Genomic DNA, 10,150 nt, shown 5'->3' on the forward strand with positions numbered 1-10,150 from the left:
TGAGGTGTAGAGGTTGCTTTGTCACGGAAGAAATGGGACTGTTGACACATAAGATAAGTCATAAATGAAATATTTGACAAACGATACAGTCCCAGCTTTAACAGTTAGTCTCACTGAGCCCTCGCGGTTGTGAATATGTGGAAAAGTTTCACCAAAATGCCAGATGGAGTCATACAGTTTCCAGCCCTTCACACAAAAACCATTAATTATCAGTAAAAACACAGTCCTGTGAGTCCAATGGTGGGAATAATCTCAAAAAATCAGTGGGAATAACACAAATGAGTCATCTCTGACTCTGTTATCAACAGAGCTGACTCAGATGGTAGCAGAGAATCGGGCCCAGATGTTTGATCGCCATAGCAACAGTCGTCCAGACCACTGTTTTAGCAAACTCTGAACCCTGAGTCACACCTTTCCAACACACTCTCACTTCAACCTTTATAACCTTTATATCCTACAGACTTTTCAATGAAATTGCCTTATTCAGTTAGCCAAAGCTAATTAGCCTCCCCAACTGTAGGCACGTGTTCATCGGCTGATTTATTTAATGACTTGGGAGTGTGAAGAACCGATCTTATTTTAGGAATGTCCGCCAGGTCAAATATGTGTTTTAGGAATAAAATTTTGGAGCATTTTGTTGAAGAGCTGGTATATCGTTGGCTTACTAGTCAAGTCTCGCCCCGGCAACTTTTCTATTAAAACATTGTCGAGTCACTTTTGAACCACATTTGATGCACTTCAGCCCGAGTTCGACCCCATTCACAAATACGGGAATGTCAACTAGCGAGTTCAGATTTAAACATTGATTACCACAGTAATTTGAGATATAGAGGTTAACTGACAGCTGTGTCACAGAGTAACACGTGTCTGGGCGCGCAACGAACTGGAAGACATCACCAGATGCTCTCGTTCACTTTATTAATTTAAGTCATTATTTTAGCGGGCAAGAAAAATGCAACATGGACAGATCGCCTCTTTATTAATGGTTCAATAAATCTGGAATGTTAATAACTTTATTGCATTACAGCCTCCTGATTCACTTTGCAATGAGCTAATTTTGCTAACCTAATTATAAGATGAATTGGTTAAAGTACTTAAAAATTATGGCTGACAAGAACTATTAGCCACGGCCCAAAATAGTCTCTGTCTGAGGGGGTTTGATTTGCTGAATCCTCTGCACATTCAATTGAGAGGGAAATCATTGCTAATCCTTCAGAACCTATGTGTTTGGCAGATGGGGGGTGCATAATGTGACTCTCGCTGACAGATTCTGGCCGCAGGAGCCTTATTAACATAAAAAATACTGGTTTGCATATCAACAGCAGCAAAGCACGTTACATAAATCCTCAGAAATCAGCAGAAGGTTAGTTGAAAAAACTGTCCGAGAGAAGCTCTCGCCTTGACCTCATGGCACGTACAGCAGAACAGAAACTCCCAGCCATCCATCATTGTCCCGTTTGTGATAAGGAGGACCCTCTCATCCGCAAACAAGGTCGCCGTCTTTAAGGGGGGGGGGTGTTGCTGCTCGTGTGTCGGAGACGCAGAAAGGTGCATCGCCCAATCAAAAACGGTCCAAATCACTCCATTCATCAGAGGTGCTGAAGAAAGTTCTGATGACATGCCGGTGACAGACAGGTAAACCACCCATAGAGAAGAAGGCAACATGGCTGAGGAGACAGGAAAGAGTGAGACAAAAGAATGGAGGGCGAAAGAGGAGTGGAAGAAGGTCAAAAGCAGAAGCCCCAACCACAAATCAACAGTAGGCTCCAGCTCTTTATCTCGCCTTGAAGTCTGTGTTTTCAAAAGCGGCTGCAGCTTCCTGCTTAGTGTCAGGCAGGTTTCCTTTGTTCTCCTATCTCGGAAACATAACGTAAACCCGTAGAAGCCGCATCCACGAGGAGCATCGCCACAGGTGGGGTCGGAAACGCACCAAAGGGCAGCGGGTGATTGACACGGGCCTCGATCACCCTGGGGTGAGGGAGGCAAACAGAAGCCTGTTTGCTGCACTATTTGCTCTGCTGCTCAGGAATCAGACGCAAATCTTTTCCAATCATGGCTGACAGCCTTTCCCTCCAGTTCAGTCATTACTGTCTCTTATTTATCATGACCTTTTATTCACAGGTGTGTGTGTGTGTGAGGGGGGGGGGGGGGGGGGGGGGGGGGGGTTCCGTGAGGCAGCAGCAACAAAGCTAACAGTATATTCTCTTCCAGCTTGTCTCATCAAGCATCTCTAATAGCTGAATCATCAACTCTCTGGCAGATAAGAACCCAGGCTGGAAATGAAAGAGCACCGACGCACTCTCGGTGCCTCTGTGGGTGGAACAAGGGGCATTTTATCTGATTTAAGTTATTCAACAGCCCTCTACATTCAGTGTTTTTCTGTGGAATATCTGATTCCGACACTCAGGAGTGCTTGACGGTGATCATGTGCTTTGGATTAAATGGATAAAGGACATATCAAGACTTCCTGTTTTTACTGAGAACAAATATGCAGCTTGTCTGATCGGTGTGCTACATTCAGGGTCCTCAGTGAAAGTCCACACTGTTCAGGATGGGTCAGAGTCCATCTGTGGTTGTTTAATGAGCAACGTCTTGAAGCAAATGAGACAGAAAATTAAAAAAAGCACCTTCAACAGAAAGAAGAGACCATTACGCGTGTCACACACACAGCAGATCTGCTGGTTCACACTGCTCATACATCCAGTTTTTCATTACCTCTTTCAGCCCTATAACTCTTTTATGAGACGTGTCCTGCACCACACATCTGACTGGCCAATAAAATAGTGCAAACAAAACTTCAGTTTTAACCTGAATTCAACCACACATCATTTAAAAAAAAATAAAAAAAACTACCTCAGAGTCATACAGCAATCATTTTGGAGTCATTTGTGAGTGTAGCATAAATGCTAACTAGCATCCATAGTTCACATCCATCCTCCGAAGACTCATTACTCAAGACTCTTCAGCTTTTTCTTTGCTGCTAAAGGGAAATTGACCAGAATGACAGGAGAGCCCTAGGGGGGTAAGACAAACCTTTCTATAGCTCCCTGCGGTATTCACTCCGCGTGGAAGATCATTTGCAACCGATTTCCCTTCTTCCTGTAACAAATCTGCAGGAGCCACGCTCATTTTGCTAACGATTTGTCTGGAGCAGTTTATGAAAATGCTCGAGGACATAAACCAATGAAATGAAAGCAACAAAAATATTGGCGCGCTGAGCGCCAAGTGTCTCAGCTGAGAGCCATTTTGAGCTTTGTACAGATTCCCTGGGTAGGAAAAGAGAAAGAGGGCGACACAAAAAGTCAATCGCTCCCATTCCTGATCCCCATTAATCCTGCGCCTGTCTATAAAATCAAAGAAGACGCAGTTAGTTGTAACAGTGTGCTGAACCGAGGCCTATGTCACGCATTGATTCACCCCCGCTCGATAAGTCCCATTGATGGGAAACCCGGCCGAGTAGTTAAACAGAGGAGCAGAGGAGGAAAGAAAAACAAGTGAAGGCTCCACTCCATCCAGGCTCCCCTCTTTGATGCCTTTATTTACTTAACCCCTGGCACAACCCTCATTCATAAATGTCATGCGCCGATCTCGGCACCATTTGCGAAGCCAAAGGGGAGGTTCAGTCAACCCGGGCCGTCCTGCGCGCACGCGGCCGCGTAATCACCGGTCAGCTGCAGCCGTTTCAGCCTGGAACACATCATTACGGAGGGGGGGCCGCATTTGAGCTCGCCCCACATCTGTCATCGCTCAGGGCCCGCCGCACGCCTCCACGGCTCCCCCTCCAGCCACGCCAGCAGAGCAGATGAAGCCTGTCATAACACTTGACTTGTGGCTTAACAGACTGTGGCAACACTGGAAGGTGGTAAATGCGATTGGGTTCTGTGTTTGTATTTCTGTCTTTTCCCATAAATCAAGCGTGGAGCGCGCGCGCTGCAGCCTCCACGCTGCAGGGACGGGGGACTCACACTGGCTGCAGCTATTCAACACGCCCCTGATAGGACGCCTCAGTCGGGAGGGCGGCCATTTTGTGTCTGTCGCCCAGAGACGGAACGGCGTGTTGGGCGGCTAATTCCTGAAATGACACGTTCGGGCAGCGTTCCAGGTTCGTCATTAATATTCCCTTCATCGCCCGACATACATCCCCTTTGTGATGACAAAATGCTCTATTTAGGGAGTTGAAATGTCTGGGGTCTAATTTATGGCCCCGGGGTGAATACATGAATGTGAAGTAGCGCCATATTTCACGCGACCCTCAGATGGAATATGATTACTGCTGGCCCAGAAAGTTGCGGAGGGAAGTGTTTTTCACCTGAACAAGCGTTGCAGGGTCACGCTGCACATTACTCACCACGTCCGCCGGGCTGTGAAGTATTTCCTGTCCTGACTTCAGTTTTCCATTGAAGTAGGACAGCCTCTCCTTCAGCTTGGAAGCCAATGGCGAACTTTCTGGGGTGAGACGATGTCGTGGATTTCCATAGAATCATAAATTCAGACTGCATCTGCGTCTTTGAAGTGTCATTTTTTTCCCCCATGGTGCACCTCCTGTTGTTTCACCCCTGGAATGTCGACTCATTTTCTTTCTTCTTTATTGTGTCAATCAACTGTCTGAGCGGCCCATAGACGTCTTTGGTGAACAGCTAACGGGGTTTCGTGTCGGGTGTGGCGTCCCGCAGGGTTGAGGGACCTGCAAACCAAGAGGGCACATTCAGGATCAGATGCTCGCAAAAGTTTGACATGCAAGATTAGTCAGAAAGAACCAAAAGAACACACGTGAGGGACACACAGGTCACCAATATCTAATTAAATGATATTGTCTCCTTTGTCCCCTTTACTGACCCAACGGGAAAAGCTAATGCTAAGACGCTAACAGAAGTCTCTTCTCGGCCTAAACAGACATTATCACGTAGCACCAACCACTTAGCAGATGGTCCATAACCAGGAAGCTGGTACATTTCTCAGCTCACTCTTTATCTGCACATCCGACCAATGACCGTCCGTGGCGTCGCACGGCGCCGGCCCTCTCTCGAACCGCGGTGATCAGAAGACGTCCACGTCAGCAACGGAAGGATCAGATGAAAATAAAATGCAAGGGAAGGCGAGCCAGCATTTTTAAACGACTGCACGCGTGCTGCGGCGAGCTCCTCGCTCCCGCTCTTTTGTGCTTCTACTTCTCTCCAGACGGTGTGCTGCACGACACCGAGAGGTCAGCCGAGTCAGCAACGGGATTTTGGCACTGCACTGCGTAGCCATTGAGTATCAGTGTGTTAAAAATCCAGTAATAGACCACGATATCTGTCTTCAGAGGAGAGCAAGAGAGGGGGAAAAAAACCTCCTGTTGACATTTCAGCTGAAAGGGAAATAAACGGCTGCTGGCGAGCAGCCTGACACCTGCGGTAAAACACACTTAAGGTGTTATTCTGTGAGCAAAAGTGCAACATTTATTCTCACTTCCTGCAAAATGCTGTTGCAAATTACAGTCTGACCACAGCCAGCCTGCAGTGGTGTCGTTCGTGTGGCTCTGTAGTGGCGTTAGCGAGGATAGCTGCAGGGCCGACAAAGCTACCCCACCACCCCCCTTTAGTTGCTGATACACGACTCTCAGAACGAGCCCAAGCCCATAGGGACATAAACATACACACATGCTGAGGCCGATATTTTTGTGACTATACCAGAGCTAGTACAGAGTTCGATATTTCAGTGCCTGACATATTATCAAGCACTTGTTGTTGTGTAAATGTAGCAATAACCACGTCAAAGCAGCGTGTCGGGCTAGCAGAGCGCTAAGCGCAGCCAGCTGCCACGGCGACCTCAGCAGAGATGGAAAATAGAGGGAAAGTTTAAAAGTCCTCTCTTGTGGCTGTAAATTTATTGTGTTAGCGATGCTAAAATCAAAACCGTGTCCAGGACAGCTCTGGTCACGCCACCAAATGGCCGTAAGAAAATGTTCTGCTTTATTACAGGAAAGTCCCAAATGCTGGAAAACGGTGGCCCTAATGGGCTAGGGTCTATTTTTTGGGTTAGTCAAAAACACTTTATTTGTATTAACGTGGACAGATCAGATTAATGGTGAACTCAGGATGTCATAACTGAGCGGAATCTTGGCCACGTCTCTGGGTTTTTCAGCCTGGAGCTTTTTACCACTTTTTTAAAACAATATTTATTCTTTTCACTGAAAAGCTTGTCAGAACCTGTTACAGTCTATTTGGACAGTAATTGAAATTGTAACAGTATATGTAGTGAGTAGAGGACATTTAGTGCTGCTGTGCTTCCTGCAGACATACTTGGGCATGCGGGCATGTGCCATCAGCCACAATGACGTATGGAAGTTTGAACAATTTATGTCAGTTAGAACTTGTTGTAAACATCCATCTATATTAAAAAAAAACACGCCTGGCCTCAAGGGCCGCAATCCAACCCGGTTTTCTCCTTTTTCACCCAGGTTCCCACTGGGAGAAAGTTGTTTTCTTCCTGTCAGGACTGAAAACCCGGTTGGGTTGTGTTCTGTCTGGGCTCCAACACCACTGATATAGAGAGACACAATTACAGCCAGATATACAATGTAAGGCAAACAATTAATTGACCTTGGGGCTAAGAAAAGGACCCAGTTTGGCACTTCCTTGCTAGCTTCCTTTGCTTTAGCTCCTTTTTTTCGCGCCTTTCATTTATTGAGGCTGTTAAAATGCCCACAAGACATTTTTCTTTTCTCATTTTTATGAACATCAATCATAAATTATCTCAAATCAATAACACAGGCTAGTTCGGACCCATGGCACCAGCTTATCTTTTATTTTGCTTTCAGAAGCTGCTCTCTGGAGCTATCGGGAACCTTTATTTTTCCTTTTTATTGCTAGTAATTTGCTATTGGAAGAGATCCACCTTTTACAATCATCCCAGAACACCATGTTAATGGCTCCAATCCTCAGATGAAGTTTTTAAATTAAACTGCCACCCAGAGCACGGAGAGGGATATTATTCTGACACTTCATCACCCTCTGGGAAGAGACGGACCTTTTTGATGTGCGATCCGCCAGGGCTTGTATCGGCTGGCAGATCTTATCAGCAAACAAGACAGGCAAGGCGGAGCGCAGACTAAATAAAAGGGCGGTGAGCGATAGAAACGTCAGGGATTATCTTCGCTTTGCGGGGCGCTGCGGTGTCGTATCAGGGATCTGGGGGACAGGATTTGGCAGGGGTGGAAGGTGGGGGGAGATGTGTCACCGTTTGTGTTACTCTTCAGGCTGATTCCTACCTTACTGGGCCTAAACTACCACTCACAAAGGCGCCCAAGTACCTGGGGTGCACCCTTGCTGCCATTTCCGTCAATCTCATTAAATAAAGTTCCATGTTTGTCCTTCACACCGAGAGGCCGTTTGTTCCAGGCCTTCCTAAGGATCAAGTCTGGTTTAATGGGCCCAGCAGGACCGCTGTTCCTCCTGATCCACCCCTCTGACGGAGACAAATGGGAGCGTCTTCCCACGTGTAGAGTACACAAGATAGTAGAGGGCCGTGAGTCTCACCACTGGAGCATTACTCCGGTTGTTAAATGTTTTATTGTCCCCAGCTGGTTATTGGTTCTAGGAAGTGACTCACGGAGGACCGTGAGCAACAAAACAAGTTGTTTTTAGGAGCTTTTGCTGAGACAAATTTCCCTGGTAATGATAGAAAGAAGTTGTATGTTCTGGTTTATTTAACTCAATAAATAGAAATAAAGGCAGGACTACTTTTTTTGGCTGGATTACAAATATCAACCCTTCATTCTGGCATAAATCTTCATATGTTGTCATAATTTATAGAACATGAATTGATATCCACATTAGTTGGCAATAAAGATCTTATCTAAGGGCACATTCTCACCAGGGTTTATGGTTCCGCTTTAAAACGACCAGCTCATGAAAGCTCATCTGAACTCATTTTTGGACCAAATAAATAAACTGGATCATCTGAATCGTGGGTCTCTTAGCTTACAGTGTTAATTAAAATGGCCTATCGAGACAGGAAGTGAAGCAAAGAGAGGAAGTGTCATCGCGCAGCAACAGCATAAACTCGTTAGAAGCAGATTAGGTGAGGTAGAAGACCTGAAATATGTAGACATGCTAGCAACACTAGCTACATTTGCTACTTTCAGAGCGTTACGACTTCTCGTGCGAGGGTGCGACTGGGATTTGACAGAAGATCTCAACCTCTCCCATGTTTCTGCTAGAAATGAGGTGTTGGACACTTTTATGAACAAGGGCCGTTTCAATTTTTATTGCAGTCTCTGAGGACGATATGAAATGATTGAATCTGCGGTAAATCACGCTGAGCTCTTTAATGTGACGGCTCAAATGGCTCCTCTTTGGCGAAGCATCAGATGGCAGCGACGATGAGGATGTTAATGACGATGATGGTGTCTGAGGATGATTTCTTGTGTGTGGATGAGCCACTGAGCAGGATCCAGGGTAGTATCAGTGATTTCCTCCCCTGTCAGTCACATGACAAAACCAGGTCACAGGTGTCACAGAACAGACAAATCCGACCAACATACGACTGATTTTTAGGGTTCGGCTTTAAAACTTTTATTGGAGAACCTGGAAGTTGAAATAGTCTAAAAGATATTTGAAGTCTACATTGGTGTGAAGTAGGAACTACCCTCCAGAGACACGACGGAGCACCTAAGCTAGCTGTTCTTATTGGTGCTATCAGCAGGAGCCGCCGGTGATCCGCTGATTTAGCCATACAGAGAAACCAGCACTGAGGAACAACATGACCAGGCTGAAATATGCCAGCAAACATTGATTATGAGTTGTGAAATTTGCCCTGCGTCTGTGTGTGTGTATTTCTTCAGGCTGACAACAGCTTCCCCTCCTTTAATCAGGTAGAACTTCAGGTAAAACTATGGTCAACCTTTGTACTCGTCACCCCTGACCCGCCTTGTCCTCCAGCAACTGTCCAGAGGCAACTGGAAGGCGTTCAGGTACCGTTTGTCGGCGTAATGCCTCAACCTCGTCAGCCACGCTCGGCTGACTCCAGACCGCCTGCGGATTAGCGCTGTCATGGGCGCAGAGAGACGCCGCCCTGACGGGCGTGTGGTCGGGCCTCAGCGCAGGTGAGCATTTAAAGGAAAGTGGAAGTGTGAAGGAGAAGTGACAACATTTTCACAACTTCCTCCTGGCAACACCAAGACGAGGAGCACGCCACCAGGGAACGTCTCCCAAGCTGGACCCAAGTCTTTGATCAACAAAGGAAAACAGCATGTTCGTGCTTTTATGTGGGAGGGAACAGACGTCCCCCAGCTCTACTGCGTCTTTTAAAAAACCCAAAAAGAAACATGACACATTTGACAGCTGACTACAAATATCTGCCGTGCAGGCTCCCAGGTCTTTCAAGGCCATCGCCTGCAGAACAACAGGCCATAAAAGCTTAAAAGGCCTAAAAGCGATAAAACCTGAAGTGGCCAGTGTGTTTGGGAGGAGGCAGAGGAGAAACGGAGCTGATGTCGGGACCATCCAGCAGATCCCTCTCAGTGCTATCACCCATTTAGGGCCACTGTTCCACCCTTCACGCTTACATCTGCAAAAAAAACCTCTGAATTGTGACGGTTGAATATTTATTCCTCATTTGCTGCACTCAAATATTGGTCTTACATTAATATGAAAAACACTGGCCTGCTTGGTTCTGCACACATTTAGATCAACCTGTCAGCAGCAGCTTCTTGGCTTTGTGTTTGCCTTCATTTTGCACCTCGTGCCTCTTTAATTCCTCTCCCTCTTTTCTCTTCCGACCCCCCCCGCCTCTTCACACTGTCCCGCTGTCCGTAAACAAAGCCCAGGGATGTTGAATGGCTGCGTCCTGCTGGCAGGATCTGAGCAGGCTGTTTGTGGAGGCCCTTGTCAGCTGTTACCGCTGGGATGCTGCAGCATGTGGAAACGGTGGAGGGAGTCGGCCTTTGATGCCCCCCCCACTCGCGTCTCCGGCTCCATCCCTTTGTTTTCTCTTTGATGGTGGCCTGTGAAGTGTTCTCCAGCAACAGGAGGCCGACAGATCAACACCCACGTGGGAGGGGAGGGGGGGTCACGGACGCACAGTGTGGAAGCAACAGGGTAAACAGCCAGAGCTGAAGGGCTGTCGGGTGGAAGCGGTGCTGACAGATCCTCTCAGCAAGTGGAAGAAT

The sequence above is a fragment of the Takifugu rubripes genome, chromosome 6 (genome assembly GCF_901000725.2).
Source record: "Takifugu rubripes chromosome 6, fTakRub1.2, whole genome shotgun sequence".
NCBI lineage: Eukaryota > Metazoa > Chordata > Actinopteri > Tetraodontiformes > Tetraodontidae > Takifugu > Takifugu rubripes.